General features: G+C 38.2%; 2 long non-coding RNA genes across 3 annotated transcripts in view; one reads left to right on the forward strand and one right to left on the reverse strand.

Moving 5' to 3' along the window:
* LOC144285309 (uncharacterized) overlaps positions 1–25913 on the forward strand; it is a 219777-nt gene that overhangs the window by 181434 nt on the left and 12430 nt on the right. The gene's annotated exons all lie outside the window — the stretch shown is intronic.
* LOC144286338 (uncharacterized) lies at positions 1216–12606 on the reverse strand. Of its 2 annotated transcripts, XR_013354389.1 has the most exons (5): positions 12393–12606; positions 11269–11342; positions 10413–10512; positions 5655–5748; positions 1216–2001 (listed from the first exon to the last, which is right to left on the reverse strand). It is a non-coding gene; the product is annotated as an uncharacterized LOC144286338 (long non-coding RNA). The 2 variants fall into 2 exon arrangements; XR_013354388.1 differs by lacking the exon at positions 5655–5748.

The raw sequence follows: 25913 nt of genomic DNA on the forward strand, positions 1-25913 counted from the left end.
ACTCTAAGGCCATGAGAATATTTTCTAAAACTCTATAATTTTGTCTTTCATTTATTAATTTTTATGTATGATGTAAAGTTGGATTTTATTTTACTTTTTAAAATTAAGTTAAAGTCTACTCTTAGTAAAATGCACAAATATGGTTACTTGTACAACTCAGTACATCTTGAGAAATGCCATATACCCATGTAACCAACACACCAAACAAGAAATTATAACATTTCTACCATCTAGAATTTCTTTTCTTGTCCCCTTTAGACAACCACCATCCTCATAGGCATTTTTACGCAGTATAATATTTGTACTTCCTATTTCCTGAGCTCTTCATTCCTTCCTATAAATCAGTTTTCATCTAGTATTTTTTTTCTATTTAGCCTTGTGACTTTTTGTTTAATTTTGTTTTGTTTTTGTTTTTAGATAGCAAGCATACAAGCAAGGGAGTGGGGACAGAGGGTAGGAGGGGAGAGAGAGAATCTTAAGCAGTTTCCATGCCCAATGCAGAGTTGGACACAGGGCTCGATCTCACAACCCTGAGATCATGACCTGAGCTGAAATCAGGAGTTGGACATTTAACTGACTGAGCCCCTAACTTTTTTTATACTGTAGGCCTCCTGCAATAAATCCCCACAGTCTCTTTTCTTTAAAATGTCTGTATTTCACCCTCACTTTTGGAGGACATTTTTACTAGAAATAGACTTCTGGGTTGGCAGTTGTTTTAATTATATATTGCCACTGACAATGTTGAATTTTACCTAGTCCTATGCTCCTGGGAAATAGTGGTTCAAGGAATCTTCCACCTTTTGTGTTTAGGAAAACAGCTTACTGCAATTAACTACCCTTGCCCATGTAACCTAGACAAGACTCATGGATGCCCTCCTTTGGCAAAGCCAGACATAGATCCTCCAAATTACCGTTTTCTGCTTTGCAAATTGTTAACTGAACTGCTTGTATCTACTGATCAGTTGTAACAAACTGCTTATTTTTTAAAATATTTTATTTATTTATTCATGAGAGACACAGAGAGAGAGGGGCAAAGACATAGGTAGAGGGAGAAGCAGGCTCCATGCAAGAAGCCCGATGTCAGTCAAAGGCAGATGCTCAATGACTGAGCCACCCAAGCATCCCACAAAATGCTTGTTAACCAAACTTCTATAAGACTCTTTTTCCCTTAGGTCCCTTGAATGATGCCACCTGTGCTCATGTATAGTCTGTTCATTTTTTTTTTTTTTTAAGATTTATTTTACAGTAGGGAGAGGGTCAGAGAGAGAGAGAGAGAATCATGAAGCAGACTTCCCACTGAGTGCACAGCCTCATGCAGTTTTGATCCAGGACCCTGAGATCATGACCTGAGCCAAAATCAAGAGTCGGCCTCTTAGCCGACTGAACCACCCAGGCACCTGCTGTGTATAGCCTCTTCTTAAGAGGTCCAGAAAGTAGGCTGGCTTCAGGGTACATTTTTTGATCTATAGTCTGATCATGTCACTCTTCCATCCTACTTCCTAAACCCTATTTTTTCTAGCCTTGTTTGTTCCTTTCTACGGGAGGAAAATGTTCTTTACCTAATTCTCAAGATGCTTACAGATCTTATGGTCAAAATGCTTTTTCCATTTCAATTGTCCCTTCCTCTTCTCCTTGCAATAATCCTTTTGAATACAGGCTCTCTTTACGAAGTCCAGATTTGTTTCCTTACTTGATACTGTGCAACAACCAGAATACTTAAGTGCTTTTTGAAAAAGCATTTTATTATATCTTCATGATTCCATGGGCTCACTGGGATCATCTGCATAGTTCTTCTGCTCCATGTAATGTCAGCCAGAGATGCACCAATTTGGGTGCTCAAATGAGTTAAGAAGTCCAAGATAATTCACTTGCATGGCTTGGGGTTGATGCTTTTGGCTGGTAGCTCAGCTGGGCTGTTGACTGGAGTGCTTACACAGGACCTTCCTAATGGCTTGGACTTCTCACTGCATGGCAGCTGGGTTCAGAGAGGGAGCAAATATTCTAGGAAAGAGGAAACACAAGCTGTCAGTCCTCTACAGGCTTAGACTCAGAACTGGCATGGTGTCATATGTCACTTCAGCCATATTCCATTGTCTGAGCAGGGACAGAGCCAGCATAGCTTCCAGGGGAATTTAAATAAATTCCATCTCTCCTTGAAAGGGATGATAAAGAATATATGGCCATCTTTACCTTATCACAACATTCTTTGCACTGCTTTTAACATATCTTTTCACTGTTTCCTGCCCGCTGTTGTTTCTGATGAGAAATCGGACATCATCGTTATCATTATTTGCTATATGTAATTTTGTCCTCTCCCCCTACTCCATTCTAGTTTAAGACTTTATCTTTCCTTTTCAGCAACCTGATAATTGCCTAGATGTGGTTCTTTTTATAGTTATCTGCTTGGGCTTCACTGAGCTTCCTCAATTTGTAAGTTACTGTTTTTCACCAACTTGGGGGATTTTTCAGTCATTATTTATATACTTTTCCCCCCTTTATTTCTCCTATCCTCACAGACCAGTTAGTTTTTGTGGAGAAGGAGAACCGCAGGCCTTGTTTATGGATTTAACAGCATAAATCCTTTTCATGGAGGGAGGGAGAGAGGGAAAGAGAGAGCAGCGAATTGGGTCCCCTTAAGAAAAACACTCCTCCAAGACCAATGACTGGGGAATCAAGAGGAACTGATGACGAAAAATTTTTTGCCAACAGTGGAGTTAAAATTTGAGGTTTTAAAAGTCTGTGCCAGGGCAGGCAGTGGTGCTCCTGGGGAGAGGGAGGGGAGAAAGTCTGGAAGGGGATGGCGAACAGAACAGAGTGATGTTGGGATCTCCTGGGCCACACTGGGAGAGAAAGTGCCCCTTCCTGGAATACATTTGGAAGAGGGTATATTGCCTCTCCAAGGACAAGGGACCTGGCGGGCACAATTGAGTGGCCATTCAACAGGGAACAGAGGCACATGCTGAAGGCAGATAACGGGGCACCTGGGTGGCTCATGGTTGAGCATCTGACTTTGGCTCAGGTCCTGATCCTGGGATCCAGTCCTGCATCAGGTTCCCCACAGAGAGTCTGCTTCTCTCTCTGCCTACATCTCTGCCTTTCTCTCTCTGTGTCTGTCATGAATAAATATATTAAATCTTTTTAAAAAAACAACAACAACAAAGAAGACAGATAGCCTGGTTGCAACTGGTGCAGCCACTCTGGAAAACTGTGTGGAGGTTCCTCAAAGAGTTAAAAATATACCTGCCCTACGACCCAGCAATTGCACTGTTGGGGATTTACCCCAAAGATACAAATGCAATGAAACGCCGGGACACCTGCACCCCGATGTTTATAGCAGCAATGGCCACGATAGCCAAACTGTGGAAGGAGCCTCGGTGTCCAACGAAAGATGAATGGATAAAGAAGATGTGGTTTATGTATACAATGGAATATTACTCAGCCACTAGAAATGACAAATACCCACCATTTGCTTCAACGTGGATGGAACTGGAGGGTATTATGCTGAATGAAGTAAGTGAGTCGGAGAAGGACAAACATTATATGGTCTCATTCATTTGGGGAATATAAATAATAGTGAAAGGGAATATAAGGGAAGGGAGAAGAAATGTGTGGGAAATATCAGAAAGGGAGACAGAACGTAAAGACTGCTAACTCTGGGAAACGAACTAGGGGTTTGAACTAGGGGTGGTAGAAGGGGAGGAGGGCGGGGGGTGGGAGTGAATGGGTGACGGGCACTGGGGGTTATTCTGTATGTTAGTAAATTGAACACCAATAAAAAATGAATTAAAAAAAAAAAAGATGTGGAGTTTTAAATCCCAGCCTGGCACCAGAGATAAAACACAGGAGAACTATGGTACTGGGTGTGCCCATGGCCAGGCACAGACAGAGGGCAGAGATCTAATGGAGGCCTGGGCCACAGGAGGAGAGATTGTTCTCTTTTCTGTGAGGGCCTCCTGAACAGGGGTAGGTGGGAGTTCCCCTCCCCTGGGATGAGACGGTAGGGTGAGACCATGAACATGCCCACCCACCAGCATAGTCCGACTTCAGTGAGCAGCACAGCTACCTGCCTGCCCTGAGCCCAGCAGGGCCATCTTCATTAGGGCAGTTCTGACTGTGAGCCAGCACAGCAGGCCTCTCACCCAGAAGACCAACATAGGCCACTGCATGTGCCAAGTCTACTGATCATAGAGTGCTCCAGAGCATCGGCTTCAGTTCTGATAGAAATTGCACCAGGCTCCTCCCTTTCCTTTTTTTTTTTTTTTTTCCTTTTCCTTTGGAATCAGTCTTCTAGTTTTTTGTTCATTCATTTGTTTCCTTTTCTCCTTTTTTTGGTTAATGTTGCTGCTGCTTTTTTTTTCTCTTTATTTTTTTCTTTTTCTTTGGATGTAGCAGCATGTTTGTTGGTGTGGATTGGGAATGGACTGTTGCTTTACTGCAGACTGACGAGGGGGGGTGGTGAGAAATCCTCCCAGTAGGCATAACTTAATATAGACAAAAGTGAACAGAAGTGAGCATATGTATGGACCCTATAGCACTGGCAAGTGGCTTGAGTGTTTAGGTTTGGCCTTAGAAGGAACATGATTGCATGTCAGAAATAGAGAATTCTGAGGAAGAAGCATATATATGAACCTATAGAAAAATGCCCCCAACTGAATCCATGCGTCTCAACTGAATACATACCAGAGAAGATGCACCTTGAATGTAGCATTGAACAACCAGGTGGATAGACCAGCTGGTTATCCCAGTGATTGAATCATGAGCTTATGAATGTAATAACTATGTTTTCTAGGCTAGAGTTTATTCATGGACCCAACAGCTTGGGCTCCCTCACACAGACACTAATTGAGCTGATTCACTCTGAGCTCATAATGTTATACCATCCATTGAAGAGAGATCAAATATGTATTTGGTTTTAACTTTATTACAATTAAATGAAATGAAATACTTCCAAAGTGGGAGTGACACCAATTCATCCTTACTGAAATTGATACATATTCTGGGGATAAGTTTTCCATTACCATCTGCAGTACTTCAGCTCACTGTTGCAGGAAACAGAGAATGTCTGTTTTACTGTCATGGGACCTCACATAATATCTCTGTGGACAATTGACCCTCTTTATAGCAAAGAAGGCATAGCAGTGGGAATATGGCCATGGGATCTACTAGTCCTGCCATATACTTTGGCACCCTGAAGCTTCCAGCCTGAGAAACTTGGAAAAACTCTTAACGGCACACCTATGTGTGGCTGGAGTGCTTTACTTCATGATATGGTATTTACTTTGAATCAATAGCCATGATGTGCTGCAGTGCCCCAAGAGGCAGAGACCATAACTGGGAGTGGGAGTGACCCCTCTCAGTATTACTTTTAGGAACCATCTTGAACAAATTGTGCACCCTCTCCTTACTATTATAGATTCATTAGAAGTCATGGTTCCTGGAGCAACGTTCTACTAGGGCCCCAGTTGGGATTTCATTAGACTTAGCACTCCATCTGCTATCTGGTCTTCTGGAGTTTTTTAGTCCAATAGAATAGCACTAAAATATTGGAATTACTGTATCAATAGGAATAATTGACATGATTATAAGGAGATAAGGTTGATACCTCATAGTAACAGCAGAGCAGGATATGACTGGAATGTAGGAGATTTACTTACCATCCTCTTGATATATCAATGTCCACTGATACCCATGACCAGGAAATTGAAGTAAATGTAATTTAACAAGTGCATAGTAAGCATAGACACAGACCTATCAAGAACAAAAAGTCAAAAAAAAAAAAAAAAAGAACAAAAAGTCTTTGTTACCCCATTGGGCAAGTAACCTAAACAAGCATGTGAGCTAGCCAAGGGTGTAGGAAATTTCTAATGGGCAGGATATAAGAGAGGCAGTTAATATCATTGCTGCCTAAAGACTACCTACAGCAGTGGAGACTGTAGCTCATCTATTCTCTTAATACAAACCTCCCTTTTAGAAACTTATCAGCCACTGTCTTAAAGACTTGGTCACAGAAATGAGTGAACTTTACATAGGGCATGTGTGGATCTAAGCAGTGCAGACATTTTCTGTAGCAAAAGTTGTGGGGCCCTATTTGTGTCCTACCAGCCTTGACCTTTTCAGCCGACACTAATCCAATCTCCAGATGCCAGTACCTGCATGTTTTCTCCTGAGGGCTTTCTCTGCCTACCAGGTTCTGCTTTTTTTGGTGCATCCAGCAGGCTAGTGTGACATGAAATTAATTTCCTTTGAGAGAATTTTTACCTAGTGACTGGCAGGAGCTGGTACATAAATATTTCAGTTCCCTCATCCCTTGGATGGGGTAACTTTGAGGTGCATGTTTTATACCATATCCTAAAATTCACTGGTTGTATTGGGCTCCAGTTACCCATAGTGTGGAATTACTTGAAAAACACATCTTTTTTTTTCTTGCCCACCTCCATTCTTTTTTTTTTTTTTTTCCTATTCTGCTAGTGTTTCCTGAGATAATCTCTCAAATAAACTTTTTCACACTCAAAACCTTCTATCAGGGTCTGCCTTCAGAGGAAACCCAAACAAAATTAACTTAGTCTACCATTTTGTGGAGCACCAGGATTCTACAGATTTCCTGAGGAAAACACTGTATGTTAGTTAGGTTCATTTCTGTCTTTCCTCATTTGAGGGAATTTGGCTCCTCAGGAATTCTATTTTATCTCATCAACCCAATGAGATTGCCAAAATGCCTGGTTTTCAGCTAACACTTACCCTCTCTTCCTCCAACTCTTTGCTTCTCAACAAATGGCTTCAGTAGAAAAACAGCTGCCAAATCTCTTCTCTGCAGTTCTCTCCTCTCTCAAATCTTGTCTTCTCTTATCCTGGCAACATCAGCAACTCCCCATTGCCTTTATACAGATGTTCATGTTTTATCTGGATACATCTATTCATTCTTAATTGGAGCATTGTTCTATCACCTGATATTTCATAATAGCTGGAAGCCTATTCATCAAATAATTATATTTTTAAGTTCTAGAAATTCTGTTTGGTTCTTTTTCAAATCTGCTTGGTAACCGTTTGTAATTTGCTGTTTTCTCCAGCTTTTCAAGCTTGGTTTTAATTTGCTTTGAACTTCTAAAATGAGACTACTTAGTAGTCTCTATCTGTGAGATCTGAGATCTAAATTCTCCGTGTACATGTTTCAGGATTTTTTATTCTGATTCTTACACATGGTATTTTGCTTCCTTGTATGCTCAGCGATTGTTTTTTAATCTCAATGGCTCATTTCTTTGGAAAATTATGTTGCTTGAGAATTTTTTTTGAAATTTCAGTTAAAGGTAAATTCTTCCAGAAAGGGTTTGCTTTTGCCTTAGCTAAGTGCTTGGAACATTACCAAGTATAGACAGTTCTTTGCCATGTGTATGGTTTGAAATGTTTTGGACCACATGAGTAAAGTGAAATTGGCTGGAAATTGCTATGAATCCTGACCTGTGCATACAGATTGCTCAAGGATAATGTCCTCTGCTAGGCACCAAGGTATTTTCTCTGGTTTCATGAGAATAGCCCTTTGGAACCTTTTTTTTTATACAGGAGGATTCTCCTTTTAGACTTGGGCTTTGTCTTTTGCTGCCTGCTCCCTATTAACCTTGAAAGTTATGATCATGTTCCTCAGAGTTCCACAAATGTCTTTAGGGTAAAAGTGGCTCTTTTTTATGAGTTCTCTCAGTTTTTACTATGATATATATTTTGGTGTGATAAATTACTTATTTATTACTAGTTACTATATGCTTTTAAGAATATTTTTAAAAATAGAATTTATTCAGCATTAAATTTTTTTTCAGAAAATTAGGATCAAATATCTAATCAGCTGTAATACCCTAATAAACATAAATATTTTTAGAGAGCTTTTTGAAATGTATGGCATAACCTCCATTTGGTGAACCCTGATAAAAGAAAAAAAACCTAGATCAATAATTAGACTGAGACAAATTCTCATTATAACATTTACTACCTTGTCCAAATCCATGTAGCTCATTATCATCCATTTTATGGTCCTACTCATGTTTCTCAGAATTTTTTTCATTGAACTTATTCTTAGAAAATAAATTAGGACACTATTGTTTTAAGGCAGCTACTATTCACCTAAATTTACATGGATTTCCAGCCTTGATCCACCTAGACTGGAAAAATACCACCAAGTGTTTTGAGCACACATTTCTTCCTTGAAATGAAGATGAAAATATTTTGCAGAAATGTTCTAAAGAATAAATGAAAAAACTCACTAATTTGCAAATATTTATTAGGTAGTGACAACGTGTTAAGCTATGTGATGATTAATTTAACTAAAACATTGGCTCTTCTTGGCTCTTGAACCTGCCAGCCTTTGGACAGGACCTATACAATTGGCTCTCCTGGTCCTCAGGTCTTTGGACTCAGACTGGAACTAAACCATTGGGTAGCCTGGGTCTCCAGTTTGCCAACTCACACTGAAAATATTGAGACTTATCTGTCTGTATAATCACATGGGCCAGTTCCTTAAAAGTCTCTTTTTATAAGATGTGTATAGAATACACATCCTCTTGGTTCTGTTGCTCTAGAGAACTTTGACTAATACAGGCCCTAAGCTATGCACCAGTGTGTGCATATATGTGTGACATAGTACTTGTCATGGAAGAACTTGTCATTTAATAGGTTTATGAGAGCAGATTTTTCATACTTGTTAGTTTTCTTTTCCTTTAGGCATCCTAATTAAATGTGGGTATGGAGGGCCATTAAAATATTAAAAATGCAGGAAGAATTAACATTCTTTCTCTTAGTAGATACACGATACATGTTTTTAAACACCTAGATGTTATACATAGGGAAAATGAAGGATGATCGATAAAGCTTGAAAAAGAATTTGGCCTTACAGGCCAAATACCAATGGACTAATGAAAATGAAATGCAAAAACATTGGTTTTAAAACAGACAAAGCATTCCTTGACTAAAGAAAGTGAGAAAGATTAATCACAGTTTTATTTTTTTAATGCAGCAATAATAAAATATTCTATCCCTGCACTCCATACACTAGAATGTTGCAAAAACAAATCTCTATCACCTGAATCTCATTAATCTGAATAGTACTGATCATTAGAACAGGGTATCTAAGAAGATTGAGGTTCCTAAATATCCTGAACTGTAATTTTGAAAGGAAATGAAAGAGATTTACTCCCTAAAATAATTTGTGAGCTTCCCTAAAACCTCCTATAGAAACATAGATCTTTCAATTATGTTATTAATTCTCATACATTTAATCTACATTTTCCAGCTAAATGGTCTTTGCTTTGATTGTGTCTTCTGTCTTATTTGTACTGATGAGACATTATTTTAAGGATGTTTTCCTCTCTCCTATAAAAACAATTAAGGAAAATATTATTTCCAATACTAACAAACACAACTTTGTGTTTCATTCAATTCAACATTTAGTAGCATCTCCCAGCTGACTTTCTATGCAATGAAAAGAAAGAAAATGCCACAGTAAAGAGAAACAGCTGTTTCTTCCAACATTATAAGTCTTATAAATCCCTTTTTGTGAATAAAATGTAATCATCCCCTTTATTTCCAAAGGTAGGGGAGATCAGCTCCAAATAATGACAATCAGAAACAAAGGTGGCTAACAATCTCCTTCAAACAATGGATATATATGTATGACCTAGAGTTCCCCATTTTCAATTCTTCTTGGAAGAAAATAAAGAGAAGTTGGTTATAATAACAATCATCTTCTTTCAAATGAGGATCTCAGATTTTGAAAAGTTCTTCCTTAAGATGTCAGCACTGAAGAATAGGTTCAAATTGTCAAAGCTATTTGCAATTGATATTGCAGGAAAGTTTTAACGATAGGGAAATCAGTTTGTGTCAAAGCAACTTAGGCCATTAGTGAATACCATTTTCTCCATCTGTCAAACAAATAGCACTGAACATCTTTTGAACAGCTGTTCAAATTAGCATAAGCTCAAGGCCTGAGGCCTAAATATGTAATTTGGCTGACCCTGGTAGTAATTGTGCCTTACCAAGTGAGTGTTTGTGAAAATACATTTTGTCACTGCTTCTGGCCTTCTTTTGAACATTTATGTCATTTTTCTGCTTTTGCAACTTGTGATGGTATTCTTTTATTTATGTATTTTCTCTAATTATTATCAGCTGTCACTTAGACCCTAAGCCTGTTTTTGCTACTTCTACTCATAATGGCTTAAGCTAAACCATGTGCTAGATTGTTTTAAACTCATTTTTCCTATGATAGAGATGAACTCAAGTTGCCCGAAAAAAGTGCATATTGGCCTTTTAGGAAAGTTTACTCAAGGTGCACGGTCTCTATTTCAACTTTTATGTAGAAAACCAAAGGAGAACCATCTGAGGAGCAGAAATCAGAAAAAAGCCTACAACATCAGGCCTGAGCTACCATTTACCATTTCCTGTTGGGCCTCACTCAAGCTTTGCGGTGGGGATTGATTTCTCTCTCTCTCTCTCTCTCTCTCTTTCTGGAGACAACATATGGAGACCATGAATCTGAAAAGAAAAGACACTGTGAGAGTGAAGACAGAAGGTGAGGCAAGGTAGGGAGAGGAAAAATAGGGAAGAATTCTAAGAGAGCCTGAAGATGCAAAGCTTTTATATTTTCCATAAACAAATCAATCAAATTTACGACTCTGCATCCTTGAGAAGGGTTTTAGGTGCTCTGGTTCTTATGGTGAAGTTGGAAGAGTACAATCTTTGGGCTCCAGGGACAAGGAAGAATTATTTAGAAATTGAGGCAATTCTTGTTGGATATCTTTAGTAATTACAGAGTTATGACTGCTAAATAAATCAATACATTTGTATTTGTAGTAGACCATTTAAGCAAAATAGGTCAATGTACTAATGCTACTTACAGGAAATTTCTGTTGAAAGAATAATCTTTAAGTGGATACATGGATGCCTTCCAAATTGATCTCTAGCATAGACCTTTCTTTTTTTTTTTAATTTATTTATTTATGATAGGCACACAGAGAGAGACAGAGAGGCAGAGACACAGGCAGAGGGAGAAGCAGGCTCCATGCACCGGGAGCCCGACGTGGGATTCGATCCCGGGTCTCCAGGATCGCGCCCTGGGCCAAAGGCAGGCGCCAAACCGCTGAGCCACCCAGGGATCCCCTAGACCTTTCTTCTCTTAAAGAAAAATTGCACTAGACAGAGTTAAACCAGGGCAGGGAAGACTTTATTCAAGACTATTGCTGTAGGCCACCTGTGTTTGCTAATTTATGCTTGTCAAGTTTAGGCTCTTACCTTCCCACAAAGACTGGGAGATGGGGTCGCTATCTTTCTTGATGATTACATTTCAAAAGGATAGGGCCCAGGTCCTAGAAAAGGACATTCATGGATTGTAAAACTCACAAGAGGTGAAAGAAGATTTACATATCAAAGGGGCAGAGAAAGAATTGAAAATTACAAGTTTTCTAAAGTAAATGATCTAAGGAAAGGGAGCCTCTAATCAAGAAGAAACCTGTCTAAAACTTAGTCAAGCTGAGGAGAACATTAAGATCTTGTTGGCTACCCTGGAACTGTAACTGCTACTCAGCATTACCATTGGATGTCTAACTGGCACCTAGAAACTGATCTCCAAGTCTTCTTCCACAAAACCATTCCTCCCATAGACTCCCAGCCTCAGTAATGATAAATCTCAGTAAAATCTTAGAGTCATCCTGGTCTCCTCTTAAAAAAAGCATCCAGAATCCAACAATATCTCATTATCTGATCTGTACTGCCCCACATGTTGATTATTAAAATAGGTCAAGTGGCCTCCCTGCTTCTGATTTTGTCCCCTGTCCCTTTCATTTAGAAGCCAGAGTGAGCCTTTGAGAGCATACGCCTGATTATGTTTCCTTTGTTCAAAACCTTCTAATGGCTCCCATCTCATTCAGGATATAATCCAAAATTCTCAGTAACATCCAATGCCCTACTTCCCTCACCTCACTTTTCTCCTACAGCTCTCTTTCCCCTCTTCCCTACTTTAATCACACTGGCCTCCTTGCTAATCCAGGAGCGCACTAGGACCTAGTCACTTGCTAATCCCTCTAAGTAGAATACCTTCCCAGGATATCCTGATGGTTTTCTTCCTCCCACGTTTTAGGTCTCTACTCAAATGTGCCTTTCTCAATGAAGGTTTCCATACCACAGTTTCTAAATCATGATCCTCTTACACTCTGTTTCCTTATTTTTCTCCCTAGCATCAATTGCCATGTAGGTTACTATATATTACATTGGTCCAATTTATTATGTCTCTCTCACTTAGACCCTATATTCCCTGTTACTCTTATATCCCCATTGCCTAATATAAGGCCTGACATATGTTAAATGCTCTGTAAATATTTATTGAGTATTGAATGAATTACTGTCTCTAAAAGACATACACACAGAAATAGAAAATTCAGAATCAATGTATCTGTTCAGCATCATTTGCACCCCCTTCTAAATTCTTCCCTGTATCTCTTCCCAGTAAAGTCTAGGTTAGATTCTATAAATAAAAAGCATTCAAGTAAGATTTGGGGAGCAAAAATCCTCCTTCCCCAGTTGTATAGGGCCAACTGGTAAGGACAGATGTAAAGTGTGTGCCCCTTCCTGGGCATTCCCTTATGACTCATCTGTTCTAGAATCTTGATAGTAGACTCTTAATCTCTTGAAAGTCTGTGACTGTTTTTCCTGACCTATAACCCTTTAGCTTTTTCAGTGGTTTTATAAGTCCCAATCCCCTTTATTAAATTCATTCTTGTCTGCTTTTGCTACCAGACCAAACTCTAAATAATACTCTAAATTTACAAGTATGAATGCATCAACACAGGTACACTTAAAAATATATGCAATTAAAAAAAATCTTCAACTACAATATTGACTCTTTTTCCTGGTCTGATCTTTCACTTCTGGTCTTTAGTTCTGTCATCTAATTGCCCCCAATAAAGACTGCACCAATTCTGTTAGAATCTACAGTTTAAGGCAAATGCTTAAAGCTTTCTAAGCTGAGTGCTCTCTTTTTATCTTTACTGATTTGATAAGTCAAAAATGATATATTTTTTAAAAAAATCTTGTCATTTTTGGGCCATATTTATTCAGAATGTATATATTTTTATGGCATCCATATGTATTTTTTAAAAAAGGCCTTAGTAAGATATTTTCCCTCCATTTTTATATAGGTTTTTTTTCCCCTACATTTTCTCTCTCATTTGAAATACCAGCAATATTTTCCTCCAAGTATATGGATATTTTTATTCTATTTCCAATCTTTCAGTTCAAATGCACTGAATTGAGTATATATTTTGTTGCTAATTCTAGTCTGTTTCAGTTACTCTTGCATTGTAGTTTATATCTGAAAACACAGGATCTTCATAATTCTTATTCTTTCAAACTTCTGCAGTACTTGCTGTTTGTACAAGGGTGTAAGGACCTTTATTTGAACTGCCTAAACTTTCCTTTCAAATTGGATTAGAACTGCAACATTGGTAAGGCCAGTTGGGAAGACTACAGATAATTTTAAGTCTTCTCAATATTGCTTTTTTTCATTTTTGACTTAATGTTTTTATGTTATGCGTTTGAAGAACCACATTTTGGTTTTATCAACTGTCTTTTTTTCTTTTTCTACTTTCTTTTTTAAAAAAATGATTATTCATTCCTACATTCATATTTTCATTCTGCTTTCTTTGTATTCTTTTGTTATTGTTTTTATCTGTTTTTATTTTGTGTGTGCGTGTATGTGTGTATGTTCTAATAGGATCCACACCTAAAGTAGGGCTCCAACTCACAACCCTGAGATCACAAACCGCATGCTCTACTGACTTAGCTAGCCAGGTGCCCCATCATTTTTTCTAACTTATATTATTGAATATATATTTAAATCAATAAATACTTTTTTTTAGTAATAAAAGCATATAACACTATGAATTATTTGGAAATAGGTTTGGATCATCCCTTGAAATGTGACATGTAATTCTCGTTTTCTATAAATATTTTGTAATAACTCTTTTTTTTTTTTGTTATAATGCTCTTAATTCCAGCTCCGTTTCTGATTTTATTCCTTATGCTGTGATCGGTTTCTATTTTTAATTACAGTATGATTACACTATGATCTGTAATTACACTGCTTTCTACACCATAGGATTTCTGAATATTTGCTTTGTGGTATAGTATCTGGTCACATGTTATTGCAAAGGTTTTCATTTTCAGGCACTTGCCTTTTAACTTTATGGCATGTTTCATGATATAAAAAATTTACAAAGGTTTTCATTTTCAGGCACTTGTCTTTTAACTTTGTTTATGGTATGTTTCATAGTATAAAATATTTACTCTTTTTGTAGTTAAACCTGTCTATCTTTTCTGGCTTCTGAGTTTTATGTCTTTGTTAGTGAACTTTAAGTTAAATTCCACAAAATTATATAATCATATTTAATTCTACCAAACTAGACTATTTATATTTCCTAAAACTGAGACTACACATTTATACCACCATATTTCTCCTACTCTTTCTTCACCCTCAGAATGGACTTCCTTTCATCTTCATCTGTAGAAATCCTGCTGAATCTGAAGATAAATTCCAAAGCTAATCTCCTCTCTAAACATTTTCCAGTTTGTTTCCATCAGCAATCAGAAGCCCCTCTCCCTTTTCTGTTTCCCACTGCACATTACGTGTACCTTTCTTGTCACATTGCATATTCTGCCTTGAGTTAAGATTAATTCAGTGTTTGCCTTTCCCTTCCATTGGATGTATACTGCCTTGAGCACAAGAACTGCTGTTTAAAAAATATATGTATTTATTTGAGGAGAGAGGACAGGGAGCATGAGCATGGGGAGGGCCAGAAGGACAAGCAGCCTCCCCACTGAGCACAAAGCCCAACTTGGGGCTCAATCCCAGGACCCTGAGATCATGACCGGAGCTGAAGTCAGATGCTTAATCAACTGAACCACCCAGAACTATGTGCCCTAGAACTGCGTTTTATTCATGCTTGTTTTCCCTGGTATAAAATCTGGCACACAGTAGGCTCTTGGTTAATATTTACCATTCTTGGATTGTTTTAGTGTAGGAGAGAGACTTTCTCTGATTTAAAACCAAAGCACTCAGTTCTGTTTGTTGAGAGTTGCTTGGGAAGAAATGATGGTTACTTTGCCAGCCTCAAGTATCCATCTTGACTAATCCAATGTAAGATGAACTGCAGAGACCCAGGCATGCTCAGAAATGCTAGACCAACTTTTAACTTAATACTTCAGAAAATAGAGTTATTACCATTGTTTCTGTTTCACATTACTAGGCTTGATGAATAGATTTCTCAGCTTCGGTTTTGAAGACATTTGAATGAAAACACTATCTATAAAATACTACTAGAGAACGGGCTGTTTCAGATCAGGCTGGCGTAAAACACACTTCTTTTATCCACAAACAGCCCTTCTGTTTGCCTCAGCAGTTCATTTGTGGAGAATAATCCCTGGGCTTGATTTTCAAGATATCCCCTCAAAAGCTCTCTGGTAGGCTCTCTCATTAAGACTATCTGAGCCTTACCCAGCTGTGATCTTTCAGGTGAAGCTAACCTCTTCTCCAGACTTTGTGGTTTTTATTTGGCCTTTAGTAATGGTTTTGAGTGAGCTTATGAATCCAACATCTTTAATGAAGGAGCTATTTTTTGTTTGACACCTTTGAGGATTTATCTCACCATTCATAGTGGAGAATGAACTTTTCTATAAGAATGTTAGAGAACACCTGCACCACCCAGTTCATACACCATGCACACTTTCTGTGGGTCCTATTTTCCATTTTAACATGTTGGGGCTTTCTTATAAGGTACTGATATTGATTGGCAATGTATATGGGCTCCTATTTGATGTTATTAGATGTCATGGACTTTTGTGTAGTTATTATATGTCCTGGGTGGATAAAGAACACCCCTCAATCCCATAGCCATTGCCAAAAGCAGGATGATCTGTAGCACTAGAATTGCATGACTGATTTTTCAATGGTGTTAGTTTTTCTTGTTTTAAATCAGTTTTAGGAGTATGAGGAAATTGTACTGAAATTTATCATGTCTTACATGTGTTTTAGTTTGCTAGGGCTGCCTTAGCAAAACGTCATAGATTGGGTGGTTTAAACAAGAGAAATTTATTTTCTCATACTTCTGGGGGCTGGAAGTCTGAGATCAAGGTGACAGCAGGTTTGGTTTTTGCTGAGGCCTCTTTCCTTGGCTTGCAGATTGCCACCTTCTCACTGAGTCCCCATATGACCTTTTCTCTGTATGCATGCATTCCTGATATCTGTCATTTCTTATAAGGATACCATATTACATTGGGTTAGGACCCACTTATATGACCCCATCTAACCTTAATTATCCCTACAAAGGCTTTATCTCCAAATACAGTCACATTCTATAGTAATCGGAGTTGAGACTTCAACATCTGAATTTGGGGTGGACACAATTCAGTCTATAACACCAAGGCCAATGGAAATACCATAATGCTCTACTTAAAGGAGACAGTATGTCTAAAGTGTTCAGTATGATTCCTAGCACATAATTAGGACTTAATCATTGGTGGTGGTCAGAGTTACTTTTCCTGCTGATATGTCAGTGGTTATTATTATTAATTATTACTAATATTTAGTTAAGCAAGGCTATACATATAGCCACCAATCTAAGGTACAAGTGTTCTTACAACCATAATGTTCTTAACCTCTAGCCAGTGGCACTCTTATTTCAGGTGCTATTTGATATTGCAAAATCCAAGCCACTGAAAGGATTTGGACAGAATAGAAAAAGACATTTTAATAAACTGGAAATAGTAGAGGCTTTGGAACAAGACAACCTGTGTTCAAACTCCAGCTCTGCAAAGTATTGGCTAAGTCACTTGAGGCAAATCTGTTCATTTCCCTGACTCTCATTTCATACATCTAAAAAAAAAAGAGTTTATATTTCTATTGCAAAGAGCAAGTAAAGGGAAAGAGGATATGTCACCAGAATATGCCACTTTGGCTACTGATTATTTTGAATTAAAGTTACTTGAGAGAAAGCTGATGCAGGAGGGACATTCTGATCCTCTTTTGTCCTCCTGAAAGTAGGAAATACAACTTCCATTTGTGAAAGTATCCTCCTTATACCAGGAGGTTGGAAGGCATCTTTAACACCAGAGATATGGAATTCAAGGCTGAGAAGGCTGTATAAGCAAATTTACTTCCTCATTAATTTACCTCAAACCCAAACTCCTTTGTCTTGTCAGTTCTTCACAAATTTATGTAGCTATGGAGGTATGGAGGTCTAAAAGGTATAAAAGCTGCCTGCTTTGGTCACTTCGTTGAGCCTCATATCTTTGGGATCCTATGTGTAGAAATTAAATTTGTTTCTCTCACATTAATCTGTCTTATGGCAATTTAATTATTTAGACCAGCCAAGAAACCTAGAAGGGAATAAGGGAAAAGTTTTCCTTCTCTGCAGTTCTGGCACCCAAAGCGGGGCTCTGCATATTGCTCACTCTGGGGCTACCAGAGCTGAGAGATCCTGGGATCTCTGACAAGAGCTGGCACAAGATAAGAATTCTTACCACATCAGCCTCTGGATCTGTGCCTACTGGATTTGTTGGAAGTGAGAGCAGTGAGTTTCTTTTTCCTTTTCTGAATTTAGGTTAGCAGAAGAAAATATTTGTGTGAATTAGTTCCTTGGGTATAGTGACTCTGGTAAAGACTTGTTTTGTTTTCTGTTGATCCCTTTCCTCCCAGACAGGTCATTGTTTTTCTTTCCATCTTCTTTTTGTGCCATTTGTCATAAGGAGCATAGGGTAAAGCACAGGCATAGGTTCTGTTTTTTGAGCTGGCGTCGTAGACTGATGAATGCAGGGTTCTCATCAGACCAGAGTGTGTTTAGACAAATTTTGCTGTGGGCCCTTTATTTAAAAACTAGGTGAGGCTTTCCTTTGAGCTTTTTCTGTGTCCTTAGATTTTGGCTTTGTGAGCAGTGAGAATGCTATATCTGGTCTTTGCCAGCCAGAAGATGCACATACCAGTGGGCATTTGATAGTCAGTTGAACAGCCTGGGTTCTGAGACATGAAATCACAGGCATCATTCTCTTTGTCCAACTTCGCCAGCTTTCAGGGGAATTTGTTATAAGGGATCCTGGTCCATAATAGTCCTTTGTCATCTCAAACTTCATTATCTTGCTGGTGCTGGGACAATCCCATTCCAGTAATGCTGCTCAGTGTCTCAGATTAGCAAGTCTGTGACTGGAGGCATCTCATGTTCTCATGGGAGATAAGAGACATTTATCACACTGCACCATTCTTACAGCCTGTGACAACAAAGATCTTTACTTTCTTAGGCTAACTCGGGGAATGAACTTTTTGGATCTTGTGAAGGCTGCATCTTTTGCACGCTCCTTTGGGATACCTTTTGTGTCTATGGTTAAGTTATTAAAATTTTTTGGTTTGAGTCACTGCTGAGATTAATATAAGATCCTACTCATCAATGGCCAAATGATGGATGCTTTGATTGGTATATTTGAAAGAAAAAAATTTTTAAAGAATACTCATCTTAAAGAATTGTCTTATTGGTATCTATGGAAAGATCAAATTGAAAAGAGGACCCAAAAGGATATAATGGCTAGCCTTAAGAACTCTTTTAACAAGATGGAAGAACTGAAATTAGACTCAGAACAAAAACTAAAGTCCACATCTAATGCAACTTCTCCATCTTAAAATCTGGCCCCATCTCCTCACAAAATTCGTTTAAACTCCTCCAGCTTCCCCCAGAAAATCCCTTAAACACCTGGCTGCCTTTCCTTATAAGACTTAAAGAGAGCACTCCAACCCCAGCTCTAGGCATAGGGTATACAGGTTATTCATGTACATGCTGAAAGCCAGGAAGGGAATTTAGCAGCATCACTAGGAGTGGACGGTAAGGGTCACTTTGCTGTTCCTTACAACTCTTCCTGCTTCCCAGGGCTCTGTAATAAGGCTCTCCCCGCTTCAGGCCTTCCTGGGCAAAGTCCTTTGCAGATGTATCCCCAGTCCCCACTGCAAAGAATTCATGTCCCCTAGACAGCAACAGATTTTTAAAATTATAAAGCCCTTTGCCTCTACTTTCAGAGAGCCTACAAAATTTAGAGAAGAATTAAAAATATTAGTGGCCTTTTATAATCTCCTTACCTACACACAGAGGAAACAAATAACCAGAATTTCTCCTAGCCCTTCCAACAAATAATTCAGGATATGAATCAGCTGAAAGCCAGTGTTAAGGGGTTGATAGAAGCAATAATAGAGACTTTCCCTCCAAAGTGAATTGGTCAGTGTGCCTGGGTGGCTCAGCTGGTTAAGCATCCAACTCTTGATTTCCGCTCAGGTTATGATCTTGGGGCCATGAGATGGAACCACATGTTAGACTCTGTGCCAGGCATGGAGCCTGCTTAAGATTCTCTCTCTCTCCCTCTGCCATTCCCCCTTCCTGCATTTGTGTGCTCTCTCTCTCTTAAAAAAATAAAGTCAATTGGTCTAAGGTTGACTTGTGCAATAAGAAAGGAAAGCAGGGATCCCTGGGTGGCGCAGCGGTTTGGCGCCTGCCTTTGGCCCAGGGCGTGATCCTGGAGACCCGGGATCGAATCCCACGTCAGGCTCCCGGTGCATGGAGCCTGCTTCTCCCTCTGCCTGTGTCTCTGCCTCATTCTCTCTCTCTCTCTGTGACTATCACAAATAAATAAAAATTAAAAAAAAAAAGAAAGGAAAGCATTCTAAGGCCTTTTTTGAGTTTTTTATACAGATGTTACAAAGGCATACTGCAGTAAACCCTGAAGCTCCAGAACATAGAAATTTTAAATTTCCTCCTTAGTAGAAAAATTTCTCCCTGATATAAAAAGGCAAATTCACAATAGTGTGGGTGGGTGAGCCGTCAACCTCTAAGCATTATAATGAAAGCTGCTACCAATTTTTAAATGAGAACTTACCAGGAATGCAAGAGAAAAAAAAAGAGTTAAAATCAACAATCCTTGATTTGCAACTTGAATCTTTGGAGAAACAAAAGCATAACTCAGAGCAACACAGAGTCCACTCAGACCCTTTCCTATCCCTCCCCTCCCCAGATGTTTACAGATATTGTAAAAATCAGGACATTGGAAGTACAATTGTCCTGCACTTAAGAAAAAGAAGGAAACATTTAAATGGTAATTAATGGTAATTACTCTGGACTACTGATAATAGAAAAATATGCCCTAAAACTCCAACGAAGAAATTTGCATCTTTCTCTGTTTCTTGAAGATGCAGCAGATCTTACCATGTCTTTGAAACGTAAACAGTCCAAGATGTAACTAAAATACTACCCACACTTGCCTGAGACTGAAAGAAAGAAAAGAGGGAAAGAGGCTTTTTATTTATTTATTTTTTAAAGATTTTATTTATCCATGAAAGACACACACAGAGAGAGAGAGAGGCAGAGACATAGGCAGAAGCAGAAGCAGGCTCCCTGCGGGGACTCTGATGTGAGACTTGATCCCAGAACCCCAGGACTACTACCTGAATCAAAGGCAGATGCTCAACCACTGAACCACCCAGGTGCCCTGGAAAGAGGCTTTTTAAAATACAAACTGCTGGGGCACCTGGGTGGCTCAGTCAGGCTAAGCATTTGACTCTTGACTTCAAAGTAGGTCATGATCTCAGGATTGTGAGATGGAGCCCCTCATTGGACTCTGAGCTTAGTGTGGAGCCTAAGATTCGCTCTCTTCCTTTCCTCTGTCCATCCCCTCTTGCTCACATGCTCTAATTACATACATATATACATGTATGCATGCATAACTGCTGTAAAGGCTCCCTTTCCCAAATCTAGTCCTTCCTTACTGAAGGGGAACAGCAGATGCCACCCCAGAATATGCCACTTTGGCATATTGATTATTTTGAATTAAAGTTACTCGAGAAAAAGATGATGCAGGAAGGACGCTCTGATCCTCCCTTGTCCCCCTGAAAATAGGAAATAAATCTCCCATATGTGAAAGTATCCTCCCTATACCAAAAGGTTGCAAGACATACTTAACTCCAGAGATGGGGAATTTAAGGCTGAGAAGGCTGTATAAGCAAACCTTGTTACTTCTCACTAATTTACTACCCCAAGCCCAAACTCCTTTGTCTTGTCAGTTCTTCATAAATTTATTATTTTTTTGTCTAAAAGGAATAGAAGCTGTCTACTTTGGTCACTTCTTTGGCCTCATATTTTGGAGCTTCCAAATGTACAAAATTAAATTTGTTTCTCTCCAGTTAATCTGTCTTATGTCAATGTAATTTTAATTAGGCCAGCCAAAGAACCTGGAAGGAAAGAAGGGAAAAGTTTTTTTCTGCTACACAAGGAAGATAACACTCTTGGAAATTTGGAAGGACAACAGCACATGTTTGGATGCATTTTATCCCATGACTCTTTTTTGAGAAGGGTACAGAAGCTCTGTGCTTTAGTTTTTTGTTTGTTTGTTTTTAGAAGTCCTAAATACAAAGGCAATATTTTTAAGTGAAAAAATAGCTATAGGGATAGAGTGTATTTTATTATTTATCATGACAATCTTTGTTTTTTTTGGAGACATAATTCTCTTTTTTAAGGAATTCATGAACACAGTACAAAAGAATATGCAGTGAACAGAAGGAAAAGTCTTTCTCTCACCTCTGTCTTTTGCTCCTCAATTCCAATTTAGAAAGAATTCCTACTTTAAGATTCTCATGTTTTGGGCAGCCCGGGTGGCTCAGCAGTTTAGCGCTGTCTTCAGCCCAGGGTGTGATCCTGGAGACCTGGGATGGAGTCCACGTTGGGCTCCCTGCATGGAGCCTGCTTCTCCCTCTGCCTGTGTCTCTGCCTCTGTGTGTGTGTGTCTCATGAATAAATAAATAAAATCTTAAAAAAAAAAAAAAAAGATTCTCATGTTTTGTTCTCTCTATATAGAAACGCACTCTCCCTCTTAACACATGCAGATTAAAAAAAAAAGGAGGGGCTCCTGCTATGTAATTGACAACATTTTATAACTTTAAGGTATAGTGCGATTATTTATTGTGAAATGTTGAACACAATAAGAGTAGTTAACACATACTTCACCTCACATAATTACCATTTTGTTGTTGTTATGGTGAGAACATTTAAAATCTCTCACAGCAACTCTCAGGGATAAAATACAGTATTATCAACTGTAGTCATCATGTTGCACATGAGATCCTCACAACTTTGCAAAGATATTTTTGATAATGGGTTAATATTCTAATACATAAACAACTCCTACAAGTCAAAAGCAAAAAAAATTAATTTAATTTTAAAAATGGACAAATTCACTGGGTGTAATACTATATGTTGGCAAATTGAATTTATATTTTAAAAATGTAAATTAAAAAATGGCCAAATTACCCAAATAGACATCTTTCCAAAGAAGACATGCAAATGGACAAGTATGTGAATAGATGCTCGATATCCATAATCATCAGGAAAATGCAAATCAGAACCACAAAGAAATGTTACCTTGCTCCTGCTCTAATGGCCATTACCAGAATGACAAGAGATGATGAATGTAGGCAGAGATTTGGAGAAGAGAGAAAACTCTTGAGCACTGCTGGTGGGAATGCAAAGTGGTACACCATTTGGGTAACAGTATGGAGATTCTACTTTGATCTTTGCATTTAACATTGTCTTTTGGAAATTGTACCAAATCCTGTCTGTTGTTCACTTGAACGCACAGGACCTGAAGCTTCACAATCATACTCCATATATTCCCTTCTTAGTTGATTTCTAGTTATAGTCTTCAAAGAGGAGGAAGGAGATTAGGAGGCTACAAGAAGAGGGAAGGAATTTTTCTTCATATGGATTCTATTAGTGGAAGTGGAAGTGGCAGGCTGCAGCCAGTAACTGCAGGTGTCTGTGGGCTCAATAAATATTGGTGATTCCAAAGTGGTGGTGGGGTGGCAATGACAGTAGTTCCAGCAGCTTCAGTAGCAATGATTCCAGTGAGGTTAGTAGCAGTGGAAACAGGCTACTTCTGTCCAGCTATATACTCAAGCAGTTCAGTGCCCAGTAGAGGTCCATGGGCTCCTGCCCAAAGGCAGTGGCAGACTTCTGATCATTGGGCAACACTCCTTTGTTCCCTTAGTTACTCCAGTCCTTCTAATGCCTAGCAGCTTCCAGATATTTGAGAAACGCCATCTCCTTCCTTCTGCCCCCTTCAACTCTATTTAAATCTTCTCTGGCTGAACTATCTAGAAATAGTTTGTTTTCTTGATTACACATAGATTAAAACAGCATTTGTTTTATATTTATATCTATCTAATATGTATTCCTGTATCTATTATTATTGGTGGTTACGTGGTATTCCATTGTGTGGGAGTACCGTTATTTATAATTAACCATCACCAATACACATTTAGGCTGTTTCTAGTACCTTGCTGTTATAGACATTACTTACGCATGTCAAGTATATCTGCAGGACAAATTTTTAAAAGAGGAATTGCTTCATCAAAGGCTTTGTGAATTAAAAAAAAAAAAAAAAGGGCTTTGTGAATTTTAAATGTTGATACATATTGTCAAATTACTCTATGAAGATAGTATACTAAATTATATTCCCCCAAACAATGAAAGATAATGACTACTCATTGTCTGGCCAACAAAATGTATTTTCAAAATTCTTACTTTTGACAATTTAATAGATTAAAATGATACTGTATTAATAATTAAATATATACTCCTTTAAAGTAAATTTGAACATCTTTTTAACTGTCTAAAAGCCATTTTTATTTCCTTTTCTTTATATTTCCTATATATACCTTTTTAATTTATCATTTCTTTGATTTATAATATTTCTTTATAATCTGGGGATATTAATTCTTTGTCATATATATTGCATGGTTTTCCCCAGTATGGCATTTTCTTTCAATTTCTTTTTTTACAGAATTTTTTAGTATTTATGTAGTCAATCTTTTCTTTATCTAATGAACATTTTATTTTTATAATTCTGCATTTTGTGTTTCTGTAGAAAGGCCTTCCAAACTCTAAGATTCTAAAATACATTTTTTGTAGCTTTTACTAATGTTTTTATGACTTTTTTTCTTATATTCAAGTTTTTGACCAATCTGGGATTTATTTGGTCTTAGGGAAAGAAGTATTAGTCTGACTTTTTTTTCCCAAATGCTTAGCAACTTGTCCTAGTATAACTTCTTGAGTAATTGATATGTTGTTCATTTACTAATCTGAAATTCTACCTTCATCACATGCTAACTTTGTGTATTCTCCATGGAGTTGTTGCCTGTACCTATGTCAGTACCAAGCTTTTTACACTATTATTTATATATTGTTTTAACATCTGATTATTCCCCCCTTCTATTCTTGAGTTTAAAATTGTTCTTTTATCTTAGAATATTTGTTTTTCTATAAAAGTTGGAATTATTTTGACTATTTAAAACCTGTCTTCCTAAAAAAATCAATATGGCCTTCAGTTTATAACTGGTTTGGAAAAATTGGAACAACCTTCTATATATTTCAAAATAGTAGAAGAATTCTGATCACAAAGTCATAGGTCATTCATTTCTGCACAAAGAAGCTATTATTGACAAATCACATGTAATAACTGAGTACTTAGCTGGCACTAGTAGTAGCCTGAACATTTTACAGATTTTGGTTCAATATTTTAAAGCATTGTCTTATTTAAAGCATTGTCACAATAACCTTATTTCAATATCATTCATATCTTTGTTTTACAGATGAGGAGCCAGAAACTTATAAAGTTTTAGTCTCCCTTTTGGGCTACTATATCTAGAAAGTGAAATAATGGCTACTGCCATTATAGTCATTGTGGCTACTGTTTTTATTTTTTTTTATGATTTTATTTATTTGAGAGAGAGAGAGAGAGAGCAAGTGAGAAAGCAAGCACACAGGTGGAGGAAGAGTAGAGGGAGAAGCAGACTCCCCACCAAGCAGGGAGCCAGATGCAGGACTTGATCCAGGGACATGACCAGAGAGAGCTGAAGAGAGAAGCCCAACTGGCCAAGCCAGCTGAGTGCCCCAGCAGGATGGTTGTTAATTTTATGTGTCAGTTTGGCTAGGCTGAATCCCTATATAACCCATAAAACATTATTTCTGGGTGTGTCTACGAGGATGTTTCAAGAAGAGATTAATATCTGAATCAATAGACTTAATAAATAGGATCACCCTAACTAATGGGGGTGGGCATCATCCAATCTGTTAAGAGTTTGAATAGGTGGAGGAAGGGTCAACTAGCTCTTTGCTTGAGCTGGGACATCTATCATCTTCTCCTACCCTAAGACAGACATCAGGGTTCTTGCTTTAGACTTGGACTGTGGCTTACACCATTGGTTCTCCCGGTTCTCAGGCCTTAGAGTTTGGACTAGAACTATACCACTTGTTCCTGGGCTTCCAGTTTACAGATGACAGATTTCTTTTTAAAGTCTTTATTCATTTATTCATAAGAGACACACAGAGAGAGGCAGAGACATAGGAAGAGGGAGGAGAAGCAGGCTCCATGCCAGAAGCCCGATGCAGGGCTCAATCCCAGGACTCCAGGATCATGACCTGAGCCAAAGGCAGACGCTCAACTGCTGAGCCACCTAGGCATCCCTACAGATTACAGATGATGGGACTTCTCAGCCTCCATGATTGTGTGAGTCAGTCCCTTATAATGAATTGCTTTCTGTATATCCCATCATATACCCATTATATGTATATCTCTGTATATCCCATTGGTTCTGTTTCTCTGGAGAATGCTCATACAAGCAGCTTCTTCCTGGACTGTAATTCTAACCATTATTCAGTGCTAAAGCATTGCAAGTGAGTGGCTGAATACCCATTTTATTAAAAAAAAGTGTAATTATGAAGAAGTTGTCATTGCCATCCTCTTTTTTGACAACCTAATTAGGAAGCAAGAGAGTTCTCACTCATGTGGTGTGGGTATGGGCCTTT

The sequence above is a fragment of the Canis aureus genome, chromosome 16 (genome assembly GCF_053574225.1).
Source record: "Canis aureus isolate CA01 chromosome 16, VMU_Caureus_v.1.0, whole genome shotgun sequence".
Classification (NCBI taxonomy): domain Eukaryota; kingdom Metazoa; phylum Chordata; class Mammalia; order Carnivora; family Canidae; genus Canis; species Canis aureus.